This window comes from Phoxinus phoxinus (genome assembly GCF_949152265.1).
Source record: "Phoxinus phoxinus genome assembly, chromosome: 13".
NCBI classification, from domain to species: Eukaryota; Metazoa; Chordata; class Actinopteri; order Cypriniformes; family Leuciscidae; genus Phoxinus; species Phoxinus phoxinus.
The window spans coordinates 22,100,483-22,114,354 of NC_136888.1; positions in this window are offsets into that span (position 1 = coordinate 22,100,483).

The window sequence follows — 13,872 nt, forward strand, 5'->3', positions numbered from 1 at the left end:
ACACTCTTTTTTATCCTCTTCTCCTACTTTTGTTTTTATTTGCTTCAAAAGTTCTAGTTTTTCTTCCTCCTTTACCCCTTCTGTGTTGAATAACTTTTCATAATACATTTTTATTTCTTTTAATATTTCCTCATTAGTTTCTACTATTTCTCCACTTCCTCCCCTTATTTCTTTTATCATTTCAGCTTTTCCACTTCTTCTTTCCAGATCAAAGAAAAACTTTGTGCACTTTTCTCCTTCTACTACATACTTGGCTTTACTTCTTAACATTGCCCCTTGGTATTTCTTTTCTTCCATTTCCTTCAAACTTCCTTCTATTTCTTTTATTTTTTGTATATCTGTTACTTTCTCATTTAACTCTTTTTCTAATTTTTCTTTTATTTCTCTTTCCTTACTTTTCTTGCATTTCTGTATTAACCCACAGTACTTTATTGTATGCTTTTTCACTAAATACTTCACATTTTCCCACCATATTCTTTTGTCTTCCTTGTACATACCATTTTCTTTTTCCTTTTCAATGATTTCCTTAACGCTTAGAACATAATCTTCATTCTTTAAAACCTCTGTGTTTACAGTTTTTTTCAATCGCTAACAAGCGCTTACCCATACTTTAGATAATTTTTCTAAACTCTTAACACAGACTCACACCTACAAAACACAATTGGCCAAATTGATAATTTTCTTCTCAAAAACACATTTTGTTAATTATATACTAACTCTTCATTTCAAAATAGAACACATCTTTCTCTGCACACACTAACTTTACCAAAACACTGGAAATCTGACTCAAAATGAAATTATTATGTCAAAGAATAACACTTGTTTTCACTTCACAAGATACATGCAGTCAATCAAAGTACACCAGGTTTCAGAATACTGGCTATTCTTGACATTACAAAAACTGCATAGACTTTTATGTTTCTTGGTTGGGAACTGTATGTCCACATGTAGTAATGTTCACATTCAAAAGCATTCCAGTAAAAAGCAAATCCTTTACTGTTTACTACAGGAGGTACAGTAGAAACACGGTTTGATAGAACAGAAAAAGTGTTACAGTATTGCTGACAGTGAACAAAATATCCATGAAACACACATGAGCATTCTGAAAAAAAACAAAAAAACTTTTTTTAGTACTTTTGTTTTAGTACTAAAAAAGCACAAAATTACTGTATCTAGTCTCTGCGATCTTCAGGGTTAGGCCACATGTTTTCATCAACATCACATCTGATATTATCCAAGACGATGCAATCAAGAACTGTGATGTCCCTGCACCAGCATCCATGGCTTCAAGGAGGGACATCTGGTCATGTGGCTGATGGTCATAAACCGTCCACCTCCATGCAGAAACGAACTCCTCTATGGGGATGAGGAAAGGTGAATAGGGTGGAAGGAAGAGACTTACCAGTCTTGGGTGGACTTCAAACCATGTTGTTATTGCTTGAGAATGATGGAAAGCCACATTGTCCCAGGTAATTACAAAGGTTCTCATGTTTTCATGAGAACCAGGCGCTGCTCTAGAACCAGGCGCTGGTGGAGATCATTGAGAAAGGCAAGGATGCGCTCGACATTATAGGGTCCACTGGCTCACTGCATCTCTCACTGGGCCTGCTCTTCTCCCTTCTCCTCCTTTTACTGAATAAGTGTCAATGTAATAGAAAAAAATATCCCCTGTCACTCTAAGCCAGACTGGAATCAGCTGTGGTTGGCACAATTTACCCAACATAAATCAGCTCTGTGTCAATTATTCAATTGTTTGTTTATTATCAGCTGAGATATATTGTTTTTGAACTGATCATTGCAGAAGCAGAGGTTTTTATACTGTATCTAAGGTTTGGAATATTGTTTTTGCTATTGTGGGATGTTGTGTGTTAACATTCGTAAATACTACAAAAACAATCCATAGTTTTGTTGGGAGGTATAGCTTGTCTGTTAAGAAAATGTAAGCATTGTGGAAATGTGTTCACTGACTGCATATTGTGTGAAAACGACATGAAATGTGTGAATGGTATGGCCACAAAAGACCAATGCTGTGCTAATTGTGTTTAGAGTTTTGAAAATGTGACAACTGGCTGGACAAACGCTTGTTAGCAACTGAAAAAAACTGTAAAACCCATACCCCCTGCCCTCTTTTCATTGTACTCCAGTCTATTTCTATAAAAATTGGCTTATGATCACTTAAGCTTGTTTCTTCATGTTTAATTTTTCCTATAAAACCCTCTATATTCCTGGTACATAAAATAAAATCTATTCTTGTTTTACGCATAAAATTCCCAACCAATTGTCTCCTTGAAAATTCTTTTTTCTTTTCATTTCTTTCTCTCCATACATCAACCATATTGTTTTCTTCCATTAACACTTTCAACTCTTTCCTTCCTTGATCCGTTTTAAAAACCATTCCCTCTGCCATATCTAATTTACTAAAAACCGTGTTAAAATCACCCATCATGATAACTTCTTTGTGCTTTTTTAAGAATTCCCTCAATCCATTAAAATACTCCTTCTTTTCTTTATCTTCTGTGGGAGCGTGTACATTTATTACAATTACTTTCTTCTCTTCATACTCCATTTCCACCGCTATGCATTTCCCATCTTTATCCTTATACACTGTTTTACATGTTACACCTCTGTTTTCTTTTATTAAAACTGCCACTCCCCTGCCCATTCTACCATCCCCGTTATTAAATAAAATTTCCCCATTCCATCTATTCCTGATTTCACTTATAACCCCTTCTCTCCAGTTAGTTTCTTGTAAAAAAATCACATCCTCTCCTTTACACATTTCTTTCACTTTTTCAAATTTTCTTATGTCTAAAAGTCCTCTAGCGTTAAAAGTAACAATTCTTAAAAGCATGAAATATATAAAAACATTGATAAAACCCATCATTTCAGATCATTCTCCTGCAGATCCTTTAACACCTCATACTTATTTTTAGTCTCAATTGAGTCCTCTTTAAGCGTTTTTTTTCTAGCAGTCTCTAAATTGGGCGTTACCTTGATTGGTCTTCTTCTTTTAGTTGACTTCAGTTGTTTCTCTTCTTCTTCCTTTCCCCCTTCACTTTCATTTACAGCCGCTTGTTCTTTATTCCTTTGATCCTTAAGTTTCACAGTGTCCAACTCACTTTGCAAACTTTCAGTCACATCCATTTGTGTTTCCTCCTCTTGTTGTGATTGTATTTCATGTCCATTACACTCTTCCTCTTGATTCTCAGTGTCCTTATTCCCTGTTGATTCATTGTTTTGTAATCCTCTTATTTCCTCTTCTCGCTCTTCATTGTTTCCTTCATGCATCTGCCCGTCTACCTGCTGCACCTCCTCCTCTCTCCCGTTCCAACACTCACACTTATTTAAAACCAATTTGCAATCCGGGCACCTTACTGCGTTTTTAGGTGAAACAAGTTCAAGTCCTGGCTCGTGGACTTTTTTTAATCCCATATTTTCCTATCATAATAAAAGTAAAAAACTCCTAAATATATTTTTTATAGACTGGTCCCAGGTAAGCTCCATCCCCACACAAAATAAAATAAGCATTTTTTAGGCCACTGCATGAACACTTCACATAATGGGAGTGGGGGAACGGATTCGGACAGATGGTTTTTTTACAGGGGGAACAAAATCCGACGGCAATAAAACAGCCGTCGGAATCCAATCCCCCTGTATTTCTTACACGAGGAGGATCTTCTAATATCTATCAAAGTGCTGTAAATGAATAGGCCTCCACAGCCTAGTGGTCAATGCACTGACTTTAAGAGCTGACAATTTTTAGGTGAAACAAGTTCAAGTCCCGGCTCACTGACTTTATTTGATCCCATATTTTCCTATCACAATAAAAGGCAAAAACTCTAAAATATATTTATTTTACACTGGTGCCAGGTAAGCTCCATCCCACACAAAATAAAATAAGCTTTTTTAGGCCACTACATCAACACGTCTCATAATGGGAGTGGGGAAACGGATTCCGACAGCTGTTTTTTTTACAGGGGGAAGAGAATCCGACGGCAATAAAACAGCCGTCGAAATCCGTTCCCCCTGTATTTCTTACACGAGGAGGATCTTCTAATATCTATCAAAGTGCTGAAAATAATTAGGTCTCCACAGCCTAGTGGTCAATGCACTGACTTCAAGAGCGGATGATTTTTAGGTGAAACAAGTTCAAGTCCCGGCTCGCTGATGTTTTTTGATCCCATATTTTCCTATCACAATAAAAGGCAAAAACTCAAAAATATATTTGTTTTACACTGGTGCCAGGTAAGCTTGATCCCCACACAATATAAAATATGTATTTTTAAGCCACTACATCAACACCTATCATAATGGGAGTTGGAGAACGGATTCCGACAGCTGTTTTTTTTACAGGGGGAACAAAATCCGACGGCAATAAAACAGCCGTCGGAATCCGATCCCCCTGTATTTCTTACACGAGGAGGATCTTCTAATATCTATCAAAGTGCTGAAAATTATTAGGCCTCCACATCCTAGTGGTCAATGCACTGACTTTAAGAGCTGACGATTTTTAGGTAAAACAAGTTCAAGTCCCGACTCGATTACTTTTTTTGATCCCATATTTTCCTATCACAATAAAAGGCAAAAACTCTCAAATATATTTATGTTACACTGGTGCCAGGTAAGCTCCGTCCCGACACAAAATAAAATATGCATTTTTTAAGCCACTACATCAATACCTTTCATAATGGGAGTGGGGGAACGGATTCCGACAGCTGTTTTTTTTACAGGGGGAACAGAATCCGACGGCAAAAAAACAGCCGTCGGAATCCGTTCCCCATGTATTTCTTACACGAGGAGGATCTTCTAATATCTATCAAAGTGCTGAAAAAGAATAGGCTTCCACAGCCTAGTGGTCAATGCACTGACTTTAAGAGCTGATGATTTTTAGGTGACACAAGTTCAAGTCCCGGCTCGCTGACTTTTTTTGATCACATATTTTCCTATCACAATAAAAGGCAAAAACTCTCAAATATATTTATGTTACACTGGTGCCAGGTAAGCTCCGTTCCCACACAAAATAATATATGCATTTTTTAAGCCACTACATCAACACCTTTCATAATTGGAGTGGGGGAACGGATTCCGACAGCTGCTTTTTTTTACAGGGGGAACAGAATCCGACGGCAAAAAAACAGCCGTCGGAATCCGTTCCCCCTGTATTTCTTACACGATGAGGATCTTCTAATATCTATCAAAGTGCTGGAAATGATTAGTCCTCCACAGTCTAGTGGTCAATGCTCTGACTTTAAGGGCTGACTATTTTTAGGTGAAACAAGTTCAAGTCCCGGCTCGCTGACTTTATTTGATCCCATATTTTCCTATCACAATAAAAGGCAAAAACTCTAAAATATATTTATTTAAACTGGTGCCAGGTAAGCTCCATCCCACACAAAATAAAATAAGCTTTTTTAGACCACTACATCAACACCTTTCATAATGGGAGTGGGGGAACGGATTCCGACAGCTGCTTTTTTTACAGGGGGAACAGAATCCGACGGCAAAAAAACAGCCGTCGGAATCCGTTCCCCCTGTATTTCTTACACGAGGAGGATCTTCTAATATCTAATATCTAATATCAGTGCACTGACTTCAAGAGCGGATGATTTTTAGGTGACAAAAGTACAAGTCCCGGCTCGCTGACTTTTTTTGATCCCATATTTTCCTATCACAATAAAAGGCAAAAACTCAAAAATATATTTGTTTTACACTGGTGCCAGGTAAGCTCGATCCCCACACAATATAAAATATGCATTTTTTAAGCCACTACATCAACACCTATCATAATGGGAGTTGGAGAACGGATTCCGACAGCTGTTTTTTTTACAGGGGGAACAAAATCCGACGGCAATAAAACAGCCGTCGGAATCCGATCCCCCTGTATTTCTTACACGAGGAGGATCTTCTAATATCTATCAAAGTGCTAAAAAAAAAATTATTAGGCCTCCACATCCTAGTGGTCAATGCACTGACTTTAAGAGCTGACGATTTTTAGGTGAAACAAGTTCAAGTCCCGGCTTGCTGACTTTTTTTGATCCCATATTTTCCTATCACAATAAAAGGCAAAAACTCTAAAATATATTTATTTTACACTGGTGCCAGGTAAGCTCCATCCCACACAAAATAAAATAAGCTTTTTTAGGCCACTACATCAACACCTTTCATAATGGGAGTGGGAGAACGGATTCCGACAGCTTTTTTTTTTTACAGGGGGAACAAAATCCAACGGCAAAAAAACAGCCGTCGGAATCCGTTCCCCCTGTATTTCTTACACGAGGAGGATCTTCTAATATCTATCAAAGTGCAGTTAAATTAATTGGCCTCCTCAACCTAGCGGTCAGTGCACTGACTTCAAGAGCGGATGATTTTTAGGTGACACAAGTTCAAGTCCCGGCTCGCTGACTTTTTTTGATCCCATATTTTCCTATCACAATAAAAGGCAAAAACTCTCAAATATATTTATGTTACACTGGTGCCAGGTAAGCTCCGTCCCCACACAAAATAAAATATGCATTTTTTAAGCCACTACATCAACACCTTTCATAATGGGAGTGGGGGAACGGATTCCGACAGCTGCTTTTTTTTACAGGGGGAACAGAATCCGACGGCAAAAAAACAGCCGTCGGAATCCGTTCCCCCTGTATTTCTTACACGAGGAGGATCTTCTAATATCTATCTAAGTGCTGTTAATTAATAGTCCCCCACAGCCTAGTGGTCAATGCACTGACTTTAAGAGCTGACGATTTATAGGTGAAACAAGTTCAAGTCCTTGCTCTCTGACTTTTCTTGATCCTGTACTCTGCTATCATAATAAACAGCAAAAACTCCATAAAATGATTCCTTAAACTAATGCACTTATTTAAAGAGCTTTCCTCTAGCTCAAACAGTAGAGCATTGGTGCTTGCAATGTCAAGGTCATAGGTTCGGTTCCCAGGGAAAGCAGAAACTGATAAGAATACAAAATGTGTCCCATGAAATTCAATCTACGTCGCTCTGGATCAAAAGTCTGCCAAATGCCTAATTGTAAACGATGACAGTTTTCCTCCATCCACAAACGAAATAGTATCAACCTTTATTCAAGCCACTACATCGACACCTCTCATAATGGGAACTGATTCCGACATTTGTTTTCTTTGCCGTCGGATTCTTTTCCCCCTGTTTTTTCTTAAACAATGAGGATCTTCTAATATCTATCAAAGCGCTGTTAATTAATAGGCCCCCACAGCCTAGTGGTCAGTGCACTGACTTCAAGAGCGGATGATTTTTAGGTGACACAAGTCCAAGTCCCGGCTCGCTGACTTTTTTTGATCCCATATTTTCCTATCACAATAAAAGGCAAAAACTCTAAAATCTATTTATTTTACACTGGGAGTGGGGGAACGGATTCCGACAGCTGTTTTTTTTACAGGGTCCGACGGCAAAAAAACAGCCGTCGGAATCCGTTCCCCCTGTATGTCTTACACGAGCAGGATTTTCTAATATCTATCAAAGTGCTGAAACTGATTAGGCCTCAGAAGCCTAGTGGTCAATGCACTGACTTTAAGAGCTGATGATTTTTAGGTGAAACAAGTTCAAGTCCCGACTCGCTGACTTTTTTTGATCCCATATTTTCCTATCACAATAAAAGTCCAAAACTCTAAAATATATTTATTTTACACTGGTTCCAGTTAAGCTCCATCCCACACAAAATAAAATAAGCTTTTTTAGGCCACTACATCAACACCTCTCATAATGGGAGTGGGAGAACGGATTCCGACAGCTTTTTTTTTTTTACAGGGGGAACAAAATCCAACGGCAAAAAAACAGCCGTCGGAATCCGTTCCCCCTGTATTTCTTACACGAGGAGGATCTTCTAATATCTAATATCTAATATCAGTGCACTGACTTCAAGAGCGGATGATTTTTAGGTGACAAAAGTACAAGTCCCGGCTCGCTGACTTTTTTTGATCCCATATTTTCCTATCACAATAAAAGGCAAAAACTCAAAAATATATTTGTTTTACACTGGTGCCAGGTAAGCTCGATCCCCACACAATATAAAATATGCATTTTTTAAGCCACTACATCAACACCTATCATAATGGGAGTGGGAGAACGGATTCCGACAGCTGTTTTTTTTACAGGGGGAACAAAATCCGACGGCAATAAAACAGCCGTCGGAATCCGATCCCCCTGTATTTCTTACACGAGGAGGATCTTCTAATATCTATCAAAGTGCTGAAAATTATTAGGCCTCCACATCCTAGTGGTCAATGCACTGACTTTAAGAGCTGACGATTTTTAGGTGAAACAAGTTCAAGTCCCGGCTTGCTGACTTTTTTTGATCCCATATTTTCCTATCACAATAAAAGGCAAAAACTCAAAAATATATTTGTTTTACACTGGTGCCAGGTAAGCTCGATCCCCACACAATATAAAATATGCATTTTTTAAGCCACTACATCAACATCTATCATAATGGGAGTGGGAGAACGGATTCCGACAGCTGTTTTTTTTACAGGGGGAACAAAATCCGACGGCAATAAAACAGCCGTCGGAATCCGATCCCCCTGTATTTCTTACACGAGGAGGATCTTCTAATATCTATCAAAGTGCTGAAAATTATTAGGCCTCCACATCCTAGTGGTCAATGCACTGACTTTAAGAGCTGACGATTTTTAGGTGAAACAAGTTCAAGTCCCGGCTTGCTGACTTTTTTTGATCCCATATTTTCCTATCACAATAAAAGGCAAAAACTCTAAAATATATTTATTTTACACTGGTGCCAGGTAAGCCCCATGCCCACATAAAAAATATGATCAGCATTTTTTAGGCCAATACATCAACACCTCTCATAATGGAAGTGGGGGAACGGATTCCGACAGCTGTTTTTTTTACAGGGGGAACAGAATCCGACGGCAATAAAACAGCCGTCAAAATCCGTTCCCCCTGTATTTCTTACACGAGGAGGATCTTCTAATATCTATCAAAGTGCTGAAAATTATTAGGCCTCCACATCCTAGTGGTCAATGCACTGACTTTAAGAGCTGACGATTTTTAGGTAAAACAAGTTCAAGTCCCGACTCGATTACTTTTTTTGATCCCATATTTTCCTATCACAATAAAAGGCAAAAACTCTCAAATATATTTATGTTACACTGGTGCCAGGTAAGCTCCGTCCCGACACAAAATAAAATATGCATTTTTTAAGCCACTACATCAATACCTTTCATAATGGGAGTGGGGGAACGGATTCCGACAGCTGTTTTTTTTTACAGGGGGAACAGAATCCGACGGCAAAAAAACAGCCGTCGGAATGCGTTCCCCCTGTATTTCTTACACGATGAGGATATTCTAATATCTATCAAAGTGCTGAAAATGATTAGTCCTCCACAGCCTAGTGGTCAATGCACTGACTTTAAGAGCTGACAATTTTTAGGTGAAACAAGTTCAAGTCCCGGCTCGCTGACTTTATTTGATCCCATATTTTCCTATCACAATAAAAGGCAAAAACTCTAAAATATATTTATTTTACACTGGTGCCAGGTAAGCCCCATCCCCACACAAAAAATATAATCAGCATTTTTTAGGCCAATACATCAACACCTCTCATAATTTGAGTGGGGGAACGGATTCCGACAGCTGTTTTTTTTACAGGGGGAACAGAATCCGACGGCAAAAAAACAGCCGTCGGAATCCGTTCCCCCTTGTATTTCTTACACGAGGAGGATCTTCTAATATCTATCAAAGTGTTGTAAATGAATAGGCCTCCACAGCCTAGTGGTCAATGCACTGACTTTAAGAGCTGATGTTTTATAAATTAAACAAGTTCAAGTCCCGGCTGTCTGACTTTTCTTGATCCTGAACTCTGCTATCATAATAAACAGCAAAAGCTCCATAAAATTATTCCTTAAACTGATGCACTTTTTTAAATAGCTTTCCTGTAGCTCAAACAGTAGAGCATTGGTGCTTGCAATGCCAAGGTCATAGGTTCAATTCCCAGGGAAAGCAGAAACTGATAAGAATACAAAATGTGTGCCAAGAAATTAAATCTACGTCGCTCTGGATCAAAAGTCTGCCAAATACCTAAATGTAAACGATGACAGTTAACCTCCATCCACAAACAAAATACGATCAACCTTTATTCAAGTCACTACATCAACACCTCTCATAATGGGAACTGCTTCCGACATTTGTTTTTTTGCCGTCTGATTCTTTTCCCCCTGTTTTTTCTTAAACAATGAGGATCTTCTAATATCTATCAAAGTGCTGTTAATTTAATAGGCCTCCACAGCCTAGTGGTCAGTGCACTGACTTCAAGAGCGGATGATTTTTAGGTGACACAAGTTCAAGTCCCGGCTTGTAGACTTATTTTGATCCCATATTTTCCTATCACAATAAAAGGCAAAAACTCTAAAATATATTTATTTTACACTGGTGCCAGGTAAGCTCCATCCCACACAAAAAATATAATCAGCATTTTTTAGGCCAATACATCAACACCTCTCATAATGGGAGTGGGGGAACGGATTCCGACAGCTGTTTTTTTTAAAGGGGGAACAGAATCCGACGGCAACAAAACAGCCGTTGAAATCCGTTCCCCCTGTATTTCTTACACGATAAGGGTTCTTCTAATATCTATCAAAGTGCTGAAAATAATTAGGCCTCCACAGCCTAGTGGTCAATGCACTGACTTTAAGAGCTGATGATTTTTAGGTGAAACAAGTTCAAGTCCAGGCTCGCTGACTTTTTTTGATCCCATATTTTCCTATCACAATAAAAGGCAAAAACTCAAAAATATATTTGTTTTACACTGGTGACAGGTAAGCTCGATCCCCACACAATATAAAATATGCATTTTTTAAGCCACTACATCAACACTTATCATAATGGGAGTGGGAGAACGGATTCCGACAGCTGTTTTTTTTACAGGGGGAACAGAATCCGACGGCAAAAAAACAGCTGTCCGAATCCGTTCCCCTTGTATTTTTTACACAAGGAGGATCTTCTAATATCTATCAAAGTTCTGCTGATTACTAAGCTCCCACTAGTGGTCGATTCACTGACATATAGAGCTGGTGATTTGTAGGTGACACAAGTTCAAGTCCCGGCTTGTGGACTTTTTTTGATCCCATATTTTCCTATCACAATAAAAGACAAAAACTCCAAAATCTATTTATTTAAACTGGTACCAGGTAAGCTCCATCCACACACAAAATAGAATCAGCGTTTTTTAAGCCACTACATCAACACCTCTCATAATGGGAGTGGGGGAACGGATTCTGACAGCTGTTTTTTGCCATCGGATTATGTTCCCCCTGTATTTCTTACACAATGAGGTTCTAATATTTATTACTGTCACATAATGCAGTTTCTGCAATTTCAGCTGATGTTAGTGTTTTTTTGTCATTGTGTTATGATTGACTAAATGTTCCTGTTGGAAGAGAACATGTGTTAGTGTTTTAAAGCTGCAGTCCGTCGTTTTTCCTCTTTGTCGCCATCTCTGTTCGAAATCTGCAATTGCAGTTATTCGCGGAATTATTAACTGTGCGTGGGTAGTAAATCGGCATTAAACAGCGCGGATGAACACAATGTATTGAGGAGAACCTGTCGCTGCCGCGTCGCTGTGGATACTGTACTGTCATCAGCAATCTCAGAGTATACTTTTTGAAAGTGTCAACATTAGAATTTTCATCGGGAAATCTCATCTGAACAAGTAAGAAACATTCACTTTTGTTCTGACCAAATTCGGGGGGTGGGGGGAAGCATTGCAGTAGGCTATATCATGCTGATTAAATCTAACGATTGCTTATATCACGTCAAAACGTGAAAAAAATATTTTTTTCTGTAGCCACTCTGAAGTCCGAAGTCTTTGGGTTTTACAACTGGTGAATCTCCAGTTGTCACTGGTGATTGTCGCTTTAAACTTTCGGGATCCGCCATACCAAGTGCTAAGCTAAATCTCCACCTCCATCATCCACACACACTAGCCGGGTACTCCTTCTCTATGTGTACAGAAGTGACGTAATGACGCAAAGACATGCTCGAAATTCCCGCGGAAATCCACCAGTACCACTGGAATTAAATTTATTATTACAAGCTTACCGTTTTTAATCGAGGTAAGGCAAGCAGATCGTTTTGAACACTGGCTGGTTACGGTTTTTTCCAAAAATGTCTTTTTTGATATTTTTAAACCCAAAAAAGTGCCGGACTGCAGCTTTAAATAATAATTTGATTTTGAAACATGTTTGCAGTGTTTTGTTAGACATCGTGTATTGTGTTAGTGTATCATTGTATTTTGAAAATTAGTTTTGGAGTTTAGTTTACAATGAAATTAACCGTTTTGCCAATTGTGTGTTTTAGGTGTGTTGGTGCGTTAAGAGTTCAACAAGAAAATTGTTAAATGTATTGAAAAAAAACTGTCATAGCGATCGTAAAAAACTGTATTATGACAAAACCATTATTTTACAGTTTTTCTCGATTGTTTACACACATTTTCTGAAAACATGCCTCATATTCTCAGAACTACACACAACTCAAAAAACACACACAATGGGCAAAACCCCTCAATTCTCCTGCAAAATGAAACTTTACATTCAAAACAATGTTATTTCTTCTCAAAATGGTATTTCAAATGACACAAACCATCATATGAATAGACATTTCTAAGAACCAGTTGAACACTGATGTGCTCAATGTAAAACAACATAATGACGTAGGCCTTTTTTTTTTTGTTCAGTGTTACACTTTCTACAGACAGTACATACATACAGTAAGTGTGTTGTAAAATATTTGAGAATATTGTTTCTATACTCAGAACACACAAATACAACGGTAACAAATATATTTTATTTTTCCCACAAAAACAATGTAGTGTACATCCCAACACAAAGTTGCACATGCAGTGGTCTACATACAAAACAACAGAAGAATTTACTGTATACAGTTACAGTAAAATAAAATTGCTTCATTGAAGAGCTCACCTGTTGCCCTTTTATGCTAAAGCTCTGATTGCTTATTGTAAAACTGTGTGATGTATGTTTGCCCATGTGATGAGTCAGTGTGCATATTTGAATGGCAGTGTGTTCCTTGAGAAAACAAGAGATTTTCTGCATGAAAATTGTGCCAAATGCAGAGAATTGTGTGTAGTGTTTTGAAAAAAAAGTGTGTATTAGAACTGCAATTTGAGTGTAAAGCAGGAATTGTGCTTGTAGTTTAGCAGAATTGGTTCAGGGGGTTGGTGAATGAGTTACATGTTGTGGTGATTGTGTCTCAAGTACCAGTATTTGTGTGTAAACAATTGAGAAAAACTTTATTTTTTTTAAACTTCGTTTTGGAATTTCAAAGCATAAGAATCATGCCATTCGGCCCAATGCCTTCTATTTCATCTGTTTATGTGTGTGAGAGTGCGAGAGAGAGAGAGAGAGAGAGAGAGAGAGAGAGAGAGAGGGAGAGAGAGAGAGAGAGAGAGAGAGGGAGTGGGAGAGGGAGAGAGAGAGAGAGAGAGAGAGAGAGAGAGAGAGAGAGTGAGAGAGAGAGAGAGAGAGAGAGAGAGAGAGAGGATGTGAAATTTGGGGTCCACTGCTAAATTTTTAAAATTGGGATAAAACACCAGTAGAAAAACTACAATTGGAAATTGGCACAAATATTCTAGGGGTTCACAGGAACACATCCAGTGCCGCCTGCAGGGCTGAGCTAGGCCTGTACCCGCTGAACATCGAGATCCAGAAGAGATGTGTTCAGTTCTGGCATCACCTCCATCAGGCTGATCCAGATTCAGTCCAATATAAAGCCCTCCTCGCCAATGAAAGCTCAGCAGAACCTCATCCTCTACACACACTCGCTCTGCAACTCGTCCATCAGACTATCCTCCCCATTGACCACAGCTACAGC